Source organism: Cavia porcellus, unplaced genomic scaffold (assembly GCF_034190915.1).
Source record: "Cavia porcellus strain 051 isolate PalLab524CR breed Dunkin Hartley unplaced genomic scaffold, mCavPor4.1 scaffold_27, whole genome shotgun sequence".
NCBI classification, from domain to species: domain Eukaryota; kingdom Metazoa; phylum Chordata; class Mammalia; order Rodentia; family Caviidae; genus Cavia; species Cavia porcellus.
The window spans coordinates 43,831,233-43,843,759 of record NW_026947510.1 but is presented as its reverse complement, the minus strand read 5'-3'; the positions used below and the strand labels follow the sequence as shown (position 1 = coordinate 43,843,759).

The following is a 12,527-nucleotide window of genomic DNA, read 5'->3' as shown; positions in this document are numbered from 1 at the left end:
TAAGTAAATGGTAAGTAGAATACTTTCATCAGGTCTCTGAGCCCCTGTAGTAAATGATTGTACTGAAGTAGGGATTGTTAGAAGCTCTAGTTTACGACTAGTTCTTCAAACACAAATGATCACTTGGACTTGTGATAGGAGGAGGAAATGGTGGGATAGGAACACAGTATTGTGAAATTAAGCCCTATGTTGTGGGATCTGATGTTAACCCTAGGTAGATAATGTTAGTCTTGAGTTAAATTCTAGGATACCAGTTGATATCTACAGAGTACTGTATTATTGCTCGACGTGGGAAAAACCCACAGATCTGATGTTAGAAGTGAAGTAAAAGAATTTTTCCTATAGAAATAGACATTCACATCCCTCTCTTGATCTTAAAACCACACTTTGGATTACTGAAAATAATGTAGGAATGATGGAGTCACGCCTGAAGAGCTGCTGGAAGAAAAAAAAAAAAGAATACATTTGGTGTTAATCCTTAAATTAAAAATCTTTGAGATAAAAATTGAGAGAGATCCAAAATTATTCTTCCTTACAGGAACATAGGGACTGAGTTGCTTCAACCCAAAACTCAGATGTGCAAGGAAGAAACATTTAAAATTTTTCCTCCCTGTGTTCCAATTTAATATGTCTTTGGACACATTATTCTTCCTGGTGGTAGAATCCATCATTTTATTCAAATTCCACTGACTCCAGTTATTTGGAGCTTTAGCTCAGTGAACTTCCTGATTGCATTTAACTAACTTTATGGCCAGGGAAGGAGGAAGTATCTACGTCTGGGTCAGTAGTTGTCTATGTCATCATCTGTGTGGTTTCCAGTGGTAGCTCTTGGTTCAGAGTAGCTTCAAGGAGATACTGCTGGTCCTAACTCCAGCCAAATGGCCCAAGCTTCTTTATGCTGCATTGTCCCCTTGTCATGAGTTTAAAATCCCTGAGTCTTCAGTTTTAACCAACTCTTCCTTCCTGTGGACTGTTGAGTTCTAAACTGGTTTGATTTTGTACAATCTTAGATTATTTTAGTAAGTCATAGTGACCACCAAGAAATTAAGTTACTCTTCCTAAATTATGTCACAAAACCTAATGTACCTAATTTGGAAAAACACCACCACCACCATTTACTAGTAATTAGGCCTCAAAAACATTTCCACAAATTCTTCTGTAAGAACAATGAAGTCCTTGCTCTCTATTATTTTGGGTGTTCCATCTATCGCTTTGCAAGGAATACTTAAGCAAATATAATAATATCCAGAGGCAGAATCCTATGTTCTTACAACCAGAAATCTTGTAACTCAGTGATACAACTCAAGATCACTTACTAGTCAAACCACGGGTATTTATCCTCAAGGTTCTGGGCTACAGAAATCTGAGTAGATTTCCATATTCTGTTTATTAAATAAGACATCTTGAATTCCACTAATTTCCACAATGAGAGCCTTTCTAACAATCATTATGCTACCAGGAAAGCTTCTACTATTGATGGAACTATGGATAACAGAAAGCATATATTTATATTTACTATCTTCCTGATTTGAAAATCAACTGACCACCATGGTATTTCAATTTGAGTATTGGGTGTCTAACCAAACCTCGGATTGTAGTCTGAACCAAGATGCTTATAATATTACACTGGTTATGTTGAAGGTTTTTAAAAATATGTTGTAGACATTCGAGGGCAAAGGAAAATTTGAAGGTCTCCCACACAAATTTGTTCAATGAGTTTGCCATAGGCTATCTTTGTTCTTGACATCCAAACAGCCCTCTTTTCCTTACCCTCCTACCTTGGTGCAGGAGATTCCGCAAGGCACACCTCCTAAAGGTGCAGGCAGAAGAGCTGTCCAGGTATCCTTCCCTCTGCCCCAAGGCTTGAAAGGTTTCCTTTCCCTCCCTTGGAGACAGAGAAGGAAAGGTGGCAAAGAGTAGGACCCAGGGCCTCTCGGCAGTGTCTGATACCATTGTTTCCCTCTCTGAATTTTGTTTTTCCAATTTAGCTCAGAAGAGAAAAACAGGCTTGGAAAGTATTACTTCTAAATGTGTTGTTTACCTCCAGACTTTGACTACTAAAGTTTGCCAAGAATCTGTCTCTTTTGTACTTTGGTTTTGCCATATTAATGATCCTTGTGGACAAAGATGGATTTCAGTGCTAAATTGCCTGGATTTGAGGAAGGATGGTGGGGTGGGATGCAGTGAGGATACATCAATTAACATTTCAAAATACTATTGTACACTGCAAGTGTACCCTTTTCCCTGAGGTTGGAACACAGAAATCTGTTTTCTCATAAATCATCAGCAGGAGATAGATAACTCTTTGAGATAAATGCTAACATTTTTCTTTGTGACAACATAGCCTACTGATAAGTTGGGTAAGGGAAGTATTTAAACTGACTTGATCTAAATTTGGAAAGGAAATCTCAGCACTTTCCTTTCTTTTTTTTTTTTTTTTTTTTGGTACTGGGGATCGAACTCACAACCTCTCACTGGTAAGGCAGACACTTTGTGCCACTGAGCTAAATTCCCAGCCCCATTTTTCCTTGCTTAAAATAATCTAGTTTACCATCATCTTAATCAGTCGTTACAACACAGAAGGTTGCCTTTCTTAATTAACAAATGCAGAAATAATGATTATAAAGAACCTTCAAACATTTTAATTCTTAAGTATAGATAGAAGAATAATATTTGTAAAAATATGAAGTAGTAAGTGAGAGGGGAGGAGAAGAGAAGAGAAAAGATGTGTTATGTACATGTACCAACACCCCATGATGACTGTAATCATTATATACTACAAACGTGGTAATAAAACTATTTTAAAAAAATGTTACTCCTCTCAGTGGTATCTGAGACATATATAAGGAATTCACTAAACATTTTTGTTTGGATAAATGATTGAATAAAGAGAAATACTCAAAGAACCCGTGTTTGTGGATATTAAACCACAGGTAACCACATGGCAAACTTATATATAAAGAAACTTCCAGATGATGGAGGAATTTTTTTTTTTGTAGGAACAATTGTAGAATAAACACCACATTGGAGAAATCTGATGGGAGAATTAGAAAGATGGGCTCAGTGACTCCCTCCTACCTGTGCTTTTGAATATGAAGTCCAGAATCTCAGGATAGGAGGCTTCCTGATGGGAACAGAGAGCTGCTGCTTTGACAACGGGACAAGAAAGAAAGCCCCACGATGTTCATTGTCCTATTTCCAGAGTTAAGACACAGAGGCCAGGTGGAGGAAGATGGAAATTGCCTGTTAGAAGAAACTTGAAAACTCTAACTGAAATTCGACTTCTATATTAGAGGAAACCTATTTTTTTAATTTTAGATTTTTTTTTGTCAAACGAACACAAGAACACTATAACTTAAAAGGTCAATGCTTTTAGAAGGCTTATTATACAACAAAAACTCTTCCCTTTTGTTTACTCCCTATTTTTAAAAATTCTTTTAATGATGGAATCAAAAACCACCTAAAACCGAAGATTCTGGAAAAACCACTTGCTCTTGCTGGTCTAGTATCTATTCTGGAACTTGACCTTCACCTCCCAGTGGGTCTTGCACTTAAGAGCCAGGTGTCTGAAAATGTTCCCGCTGACCACAGTCTTGTCCAAGGGTATGTGCGATGATTGTAATTATAAACCTTCACAAAGGACTTGGTCTGTGGCCTCTAGGCAAAGTTCTTCTTGTCCATGACAGCTAAATCTCTAAATTGGCCAGTCTGTGTTTGAACTTTCTGGAAACAGTAATAATTCCAGCCATCAGGTCAGGGCTGTAGGGACCGTCAGGGTGGGGTCACTGATGTTCACGATGATGGCTTTGGACAAGTGTCCAGAGTAGCATCCAGTCAGGACCAGCTCTGCTTTCCCTGGTTTCACGAGCTTGCTCATTTCCTTTTTCTTAAATTTTCATTTTTATGGGTACCTGTTTGCAGTATATGATTACATTCCTTGTAGGGAGTTGGTACATGTGCATAGCCCACCTTGATCGTTATCCTTTTTCTAAAGGAACATTTTAACTCTTAGCTGCTAACACACTTTTACTGTTATTTCCTAAATATTTGATTTTAAGCATTAACTATTAATTTCCTGTTGCTTCCTGTTAACTTCTTGGGCAGGAGAATCGTAAGTTCAAACGCAGACTGGCCAATTTCGAGATTTAGCGAGATCCTACCTCAAAAGGCATGGAAGTCTAGTTCATTGCAAAGGGTCTGGGTTCAATAGCAAAACAAAACAAACACAAACAGAAAGTATTTCCTATAATATGAAGGTTGAGAATTTATCTCTCTTACCTCACCTGCTCCTCTCTGATTTTGTTTTGTTATTCATCCTCTTAATAAGATATTGTAATTGTTTTGGTTAAACTGTATTCAGTATTAACTCTCAAAGGTCTATGAAAATATTAGTTTAATCTGAGCCATATACTGTTTTATGATCACAGTTAAGAGATTTAGCGAGGCCCTACCTCTATGGGATATTTTCTTCACTTTTTCTTGTTTGGCTTTCTGAATACCTACCCTCTTTACCTTCAGGATTGTCCACAGAGATGTAAACTCCTCAGTAGATTTAAACACCTCAAGCATCCTGGTTTCAGTTTCTCTTGGTGCACTCCATATATACTGAGAGCACAGGGTGCCATGCTGTGACTACATTGCTTGCGTTTGGCTGCATTTAAATACACCCTGCTGCACTGAGATCTCGAGTCTTGCTTGTTTTTTTCTGCCAAAATGGAGAAAATAATAAGGCTTATATGAAAAGCTGGTTGGGGTGGTGTTACGGCTTGTATCTATATGTTCCCCCAAAGCCTCATATACTCACAGCTGGGACTTTTTGGAGGTAGCTGGTTGTAGGGTGTGCGATGATTCGATTGGTTTAGCACAGTTCTGAGTGTGGAAAATGCAAGCCCCAGCTGTCATATGGGTGGCACCAACCTTGCAGCCTGGATGGACTATAAAGGAAAAGATGGTTGCTCTCTGCCTATTCTGCCACGAACTGCTTCTCTTTCTCCCTGACACCATGCCAAGGAATCAATCAACTATGGGTCGAAACCTCTACAAACTGTGGGCCAAAATAAACTTTTCTTCCCATAACTCTGGGTGTCAAATATTTTGTCTCAGCAACAAGAAAAGTAACTAAGATAGGTGACTTTAAACATTAATAAATAGAAAGTGTTCAGAACAATGGAAGATGTCTCAGAAGTGATAATATCCCTCTTGGTGCTTTTATTCTTCTGTTGCAATCTGGGGGAGCGGGTTGTCTCACATGTAGCCACATCTTTCTGTTCTGTAGTTCACTCCTCATTTTGCAAAGTGTGTTTCTCACACTTTATCTTGTACTAGAAAGGCCTGTTAAGGAGAAGAATGTGGAGTTTCGTTCCCAGACATTCTGTTTCAATAGGTCTAGGTGGGAGCCCATCTGTGTTTGTAATAGATGCCTGGGTAATGCTGAAGTTGCTTGGGAACCAATGTTCTAGTGGCTTCCATAGAAAGAGCATCTGACAGCTAAAACTTTTGAACTTTTGCTCATCTTAGTATTACACCTGACTGATAAATCAAATGCATCTGAATTCTAAATTAAAACTAATGTTTTTGGTTGACTGCATCATAGCTAGCAGAGTTATTGAATAGCCAATATCATTTGCACTCCTGATGACTTTATAATGTGTTCTGCTTTACCCTCGCAGCAAGTTTTTACTATTTCTAAATTCTCCATATCTTCAATTTTTTTCCCTGTAATACAGCTGAATGTGTGTGTATGTGGCTAACCTGTTCGAGTACTCAGTGGGTTCCTAGACTACATCAGCATGAAAACTTGCCTCTTCAATTCTGGGAACTTTCTTTGTGGTTTTCCCTTTGATAATGTCTTCTTATCCATTTACTCAGTTTTCTCATTTAGAACTTCTGTTGCTTGAATGTCAAATTTTCTTTTTTAATTTCTTTTTCCCAATTTTTAATTATTGATGTTTTTATTTTCTTCTGGACCATTTTATCATCCAATATTTTTTAGGCGGGTATATGGGTATTCATAACTTTCTTTTCACTTTTCTATGTATCTTATTATTTTCTTTTTTCATTAAAGAATAATTTTTTCTTACTAATATAGTTATATGAACTTTCAGTTGGTTACAGCACAAATAATACACGTTTTAAAGTTTTAACTGACATAATAATTGCCCATATTTATGGAGTACAACTCATTTCAATACATGTGTACAATATGTAATATCAACACTTTTATTGATTTTTCAGTTCTATATTTTAATTCTATGAATTCTTGTCCCCTAAATATTATTTTTGAATAAAAAGAGCATCCTGCTTTGATGTCCTATGAAAGGCTTTTGAGATATGCAATGCTATTTGGTCTTTTACATTAACAATGTAACAATTAACAAGTTTACATTTAATGTCTTTATTATACTCTGTGCCATTATAACAAAATACCACAGAATGAGTAATTTATACAGGGCAGAAATGTATTCCGTCACCGTTCTGTTGGTCAAGAAGTCCAAGACCAAGGCCTCAGTGGCAGGTCCCGTGATTTGGGAAGGGCCCAGGCTCCATTCCAAGATGGCGCCTTGTTGCTGCATCCTCTGGAGGGAAGTAGGGCTGTGTTGGCCTTTGGTGGAATGTGAAAGTGCAAGACAGCTGCACGACTATGGGATGCTTCTTTGATAAGGTCCTTAATCCCATTCACGAGAGGAAGAGCTCCTCTGCCCCAATCACTTGTTAAATTGTCAATCTCTTGAGACCATCACATTTGGCCATTACGTTTCAACACCTAGATTTTGCTGGAGCTACATTCAAACCACTGTGAACCTACAAAGCCACTTGAAAGGTTATATGTGCGACGGGGTGGGATTGGCCGTGAGTACTTGCCAAGTGATAGCTTTGCTGTTGGATGATTAGGAAAAGACGTAGTTCTTTCAATGGGAAATCTCTGTCAGCCTCTGGGTCTTTTGTCACTTCTATTAGTCAGTCAAAATTTGATATTTTTATATCTTGGTTGATGTTGACTCTGTGAGTTTCCTGCATTCTGGGGACAAATGAGAAAACAGTGCTGAAAGATTTCACCTTTCAGACTGGAGATTTTCTCACTTACTTCTAGTTTTCATTATGGCACACATCTCCTGCCTCCAGCTCTATTATCCCAACTCTGTATTTCCTTTGATCAGATTTCTTCAAAGAGAAAACGTCCAGTGTTCTGCTGGGGCTGGTGACAGGTGGACACAGCTGGCTCGAGCTGGAGAGTAGAGTTAGAGATTTAATTAATTTTTATATGAGACTTTCAACAAATAGACCTGCGTTCTGCCCCACTTGAACACTGGCATCCTTCATTCACAGGTGCTTTGTTTCTCCAATTGCTGAGTCTTTCTGGGGCTTCATGGGAGAATTTAGGTACTGCTCATTTCTGCTTTCCTTTGATTTATCATTCAGCCATTTACGTCCAGTTCCAGAAATGTTGTTGATAACTCTCTTGTCTTTTCATTTGTGCTCTTGTTCTCAGGTATGTGAATTTTGTTTGGGCAACAATGGAGGTAAGAAGTCCCCCAAAGTATGGAGGTAAAGTTACCAGCATAGTGGACCAGAAGTTAAGTAAATGCATTTTTTTGAACAAATGGAAAAATATAATATGTATCCTCACAGACAAAACTAGCTTAACGAAATATCTTTGCAAAAAAAATTATGGGAACTAAGGAGATGGCTTGTAATAAAAATAAAGAGTTGTGAATAGGTATTAGAAACCTGAACTTGTTGGGAAGAAAAATAAACTAAATGAATAATATAGTATTGGAGGCTCCTGGTCATCTAAGTGGTTGTTTTTTTATATATGACCTGGTTGCTCACACTAGGAATCTGAATATTATCTTCATGATGTTCTCCTTTGCACCAGCATATTCATTTATTTCCAAAAATCTTATTTTTTTTCCTCTTTCCCAATTGCCTGAAGTTTATAAATACACTATGGTGAGTGTTTGAGATGTCTAAATTTATGTGTCAGCTTTACTGGGGTAAGGGCCCCCAGCTATATTCTGTGGATGTCTGTGACTGTATTTTGAGTGGAGTCAACACTGAAATCAGTGAACAATGAGTAAAGAAGATCGGTCTCCAAAATGTATGAGGGAGGAGGGATTCAACTCATCAGCTGAGGACCAGAAGGAAACACAAGTTCTGGCTTTTCCTAAGAGAGAATTCTCCAGAAGACTGCCTTTAGACTGGAACAGAAGCATGGATTCTCCCGGGTCTCCTGGGTCTGCTGGGTCTCCAACCTGTGAGCCCATCCTGTGGATTTCAGACCTGCCAACCTCCATAATCATCCATAATTTGGGAGGCTAATTATTTATAATGTCTCCCCCTCCCCATATAAAACTTATACCAATAAATACATGGCCTGTGGTTCTGTTTCTCTGGAGAACTCTGACTAACACAACTCACTTTAATTTTATCTTTACTCTCATTTATTCTCCAAATTCTCCCAGTTTTCTTCCTAAAATCAGGCAGGATGACTTCACTTGTCTGTTTAAAAGGGCTTCCATGTTTTCCTAATGTATCTGAAATTCCCTAATTACTTTTTAAAACTTTTGTCCCCAGTTCCTTAATGGTGACAGTTACTAAACACACTATGGCTACTCCTCCTGTTCTTCTGATGTTGCCTTGAAATTATTTGTGTTTCTCTTATTAGATTCCAAGACCCTTCAAATGAGCCTTGCACAGGGGAGGCGTTCTGTGAACATTTGTTAAATACTACAAAAACTGAGCCTGAAATTCCTTCAGTGCTTCTATTTTAGCTTGAAAGTGAATGAAAAATATATGAAGTGAATTCACTGCAATTGAATTTAAATTTCAGTTCTGCATATTACTGCTGGCGTGGTGGAAGGTTGGTGTGGCGTGGAGGAAGACTGTTTGTATTTTCTACTGCAATTATTTCTCTTCCCACATCCAAGGAGGGAGGCTCCTCTTAGATCCCTCCCCCATCTTGTTATTTCACTCTTGATTTAATGTTCACATGGTTTTAATGTTTTCTTAGCTTCTATTGTATGGATGTTTCAACTTCCTTTAGAAATGATAGTCAATTAACAATCAATAGTCTAAATTAGTTGATTGCTTACTTGCTCCGTAAGTTTTACTGGTAAAACACTACTAGTTTTCTTTTTTTTTTTTTAATGAGATGTTATTGTTTAAAAAAATACAAAGCAAGAAAAATATTTTAAAAGGGTACTGAATCTGAGCTACCACCCCTTTGTATGTCACAAAGCCTACAGATGTAGAAAGTTTCTAAGATGGATTCCAGAAGTTACTGGAAAGAACACCAGGCTGGCTCTTCCTTGAGCTTATTCCTTGCTGGCCCTAGGATTTCATAGTGAGAATCAGACTTGACTGGTCTCCAGCTTCAGAACTCTGAAGCAAAGGATGCTCCCACCCGAAAGCCCTGGGCCATGGATTTTCCAGCAGACAGACCAGCACTCCAGCTAGCAGCTGTGTGCACCGGGAAGAGACTGGCTTCCGGCCTCTGCCTGCTGTGGTCTCATATTTTTTGCTGCTTCACGTACTTCCTTGATATTAGCGATTCTTACTATTGGTTTTCCTCCCCCTAGATTCAAGTTAAAGTTTCAGCCTTTTGTTACTCAGTTCTTTAGGCAACAGCTGTGCAAACTGGGCCTTTTCTTTGCTGCTCCTAGCTGAGCCTGGAAGCTGTCGACTACTTTTTTTTAGGGTGGATCCTTAATAAAGCAGCTTATTTGTTTTAAGGTACTGCTCCATGTCTTTTAATATTTGATTTTCTTTTTTATTTCCAAGTTCTTCTCTTGAATTGAGTGAACTTTAACATTCTTCATTCATCCCAACATCTTCTTTCTAGTTTTTTCAAGGTTCTGAGTGTCAGATCACCCACAGAAGCAGGAAGACATGGAAACTAGTCACAGGGCACCTCCGGAGAGAGAATTCTTTTATGTAGGGATCCTAAGGTCTCCCTCTCCTTTGCTAATAGGTATTCAGGATAAAGCTTTTCTTCTAAGATAGAGCTGAATGGAAGCAGTACAAACCATGGAACAAAGCAAAATAACAGCCACAAAAAAGGATTTCTTTTCTATAGCTTCCAGAAAAACAGAGTCAAAGCTTCTGAAAGAATATTTGAGTCATTATTTTGCATCTGTTGATGTAAACCAGTGTCTCCCATAAGTTGTATAATATCTCCATTCAGAACCATCCTGAAAACCGGTCTTGTGGCCAGGTGAGTAATAATGAAAGGAAACTAGACATTTGGTGTGTTTTTGATTAATTATTACTCTCAAATGAAACACGAGGTCAAAGCTGGGTTCAGGTTTATTTCTTTTTCTCACCCTGCCTCTGACCTTCCCCATCCAGCTTGGTTGATATCCTTTCATGAACTGCTTCCCTTCGTGTTAGTTTTTCCTGCAGGCTGAAATTTAAGTCCTTGTTTAGAGAAAGAAAACAATTAACTTAGTAAAGGGAGTTTTATTGGATAGAAGTGATGTTAGTAAATAGCTTCTTGTCCCTTTTATTGTTATGCAATGTAAGTGTGGAGGAAAAAAGTTGTTTTGGCGAAAATCCTGTAAATCTTTTCTTTCTCCTGAAAGTGGAATTCAATAGGCCAAGAAACAAAAACCCAACAGATGGCCCCTCGCAGAGGGCAAGTGCAGTCCAGATCAATGCGTTCCAGTAACCAGACACAGCCCTGTAAGTCAAGGCGTTTAGAGAAGGGGGAGTCTCTGTTAAAAAGTAAACTGAAACATAATAAAAATTTAAAGGGTTTATTTGAGCAAATAATGATTTATGAGCTGGGCAGCTACTTACCAGAAGTGTTTCAGGATCCCCACGAGGGAAAAAGAACCCAAGTAGACGGCTTCTATAGGATGCACACAGAAGTAAAGTAAAGAAATATTCAAGTGGTTACAGTTACACAGCTGTGTGATTTGGTCTCTCCCTTTGGAAAGGCCCTACTTAGGTAAGTTTGTTGGATGCTTCTGACTGGTTGAATTGAAGCCTGCTTTTCTTCCATATAGGCTTTGACAAGAAAAAATGCAAGTGAAGTTTTGCTTCTGCTTGCCGGTCAAGCGAGATTGTAATCACTTAGGAAGCTGCACTGCCTTTGTTTGCCCCGGCATTCTTCAGACCTGGTGTTTGTTTTATCTTACTTTAACATCTGTAAGGTCCAGTGTTGAAGGTATCTGTTTTCTGGCCAGGTACTGGGTTTCTGTCTATTCTATTAGTACAGATTGCTAATAATATATTAGTCTAGAAATTAATACGCAGTTGGAGAGGGAGTGGCCCCTCAGGAACATCAGCACAGGAAATAGAGACATCAGAATTGTAGCTGGAGAGAAATCTAAGGAGAGCTAGGCCTTAGGGTTGGAGAAGCAATAGCCGGGCTGCAAGATAAAGAGCAATTTAAGATTATGGCATAATTAGCACCACCTGGTCCAATGGGCCCAGATAGACATCAGACACTTAGGTGGGTGACTAAACACCTGGACCTATACTCTTCCCCCATTCCATGAATTCCCTTGATTTTTCAATATACCTTCACTCTGTGACTCCTTTCCCTACTGGGTCAGTATTAGCTGAACCTGTACACTTATAACACGATAGCTTGATTGTAGTGTGAACCACATGGTACCCATGTTGTGATTTTGCTGTATAAATTCCCCTACAAAGGGCCTCGGTGGCCAGTGCTAAAGTCCTCTCCAGGAAATCCAGATGCTATTCTCCTTTTCCTTGTTTCTAATAAAACTCTCCTAATCTCCCTTGATTCATGATTTCATTCCTTGCTGTTGTGAGACCATGAAATTGGCACATCTGACATCTGCTCTAATGGATTAGAAGTTCCATTTTTCCTATATCATTATTCTAAAAAAGAAAGATGAGGAGGAGCATATACTTAAGGCAGAAAGTTCATACATATTATAAAAATCTGCTACTTTCCCCTTCCAATTAGAACACTGTCACCAGATAAACTTTCCCCTTCACTTATGTGAAATTTAAAAAAAAAATTACCCTTTCATGGTACTTACAAAGGGTTTGATATGATGCCAACCACAATGTGTACACTGCCTGATTTAATCTCCACAATTAATATTAGTCCCATTTTACAAAGGAGATGATATCAGCAAGGTCAGGAAACTTGTCCAATGGGATGCATCTAATTAAGGACATTCATGCCTCAGTCAGACGTGGTGGCGGACATCTGTAATCCAGTACTCAGGAGACTGAGGCAGGAGGATATGGAGTTGAGGTCAATCTGGGCTACATAGTGAAATCAAGGCCATCTTGGACTACAGAGACAGACTCTGTCTCAAAAAATAAAAAGCAAGCAAACAAAAAGTTCACATTCTTTTGATATGTTCTGTAGATTAAAATGCTCCTTTATGTGATCTCAGTAATTTAGCCATAAACCTTGCATTCCCTGTATTTGAGAACCAGTGGTTAAAGGAGCAGACATTTTCATTCCAAACGTAGGCAAACAAACAGCTCTGGTTATAGGTTACAAAGGGTGACAAATCTTTTTTTCTTGCTGCTCTCACAGC

General features: G+C 38.5%; 1 pseudogene; it reads right to left on the bottom strand.

The window, feature by feature from the left end:
- Nucleotides 1-3,460: 3,460 nt before the first annotated feature.
- On the bottom strand, nt 3,461-3,877 carry LOC111757010 (large ribosomal subunit protein eL27-like; annotated as a pseudogene).
- Nucleotides 3,878-12,527: the final 8,650 nt, after the last annotated feature.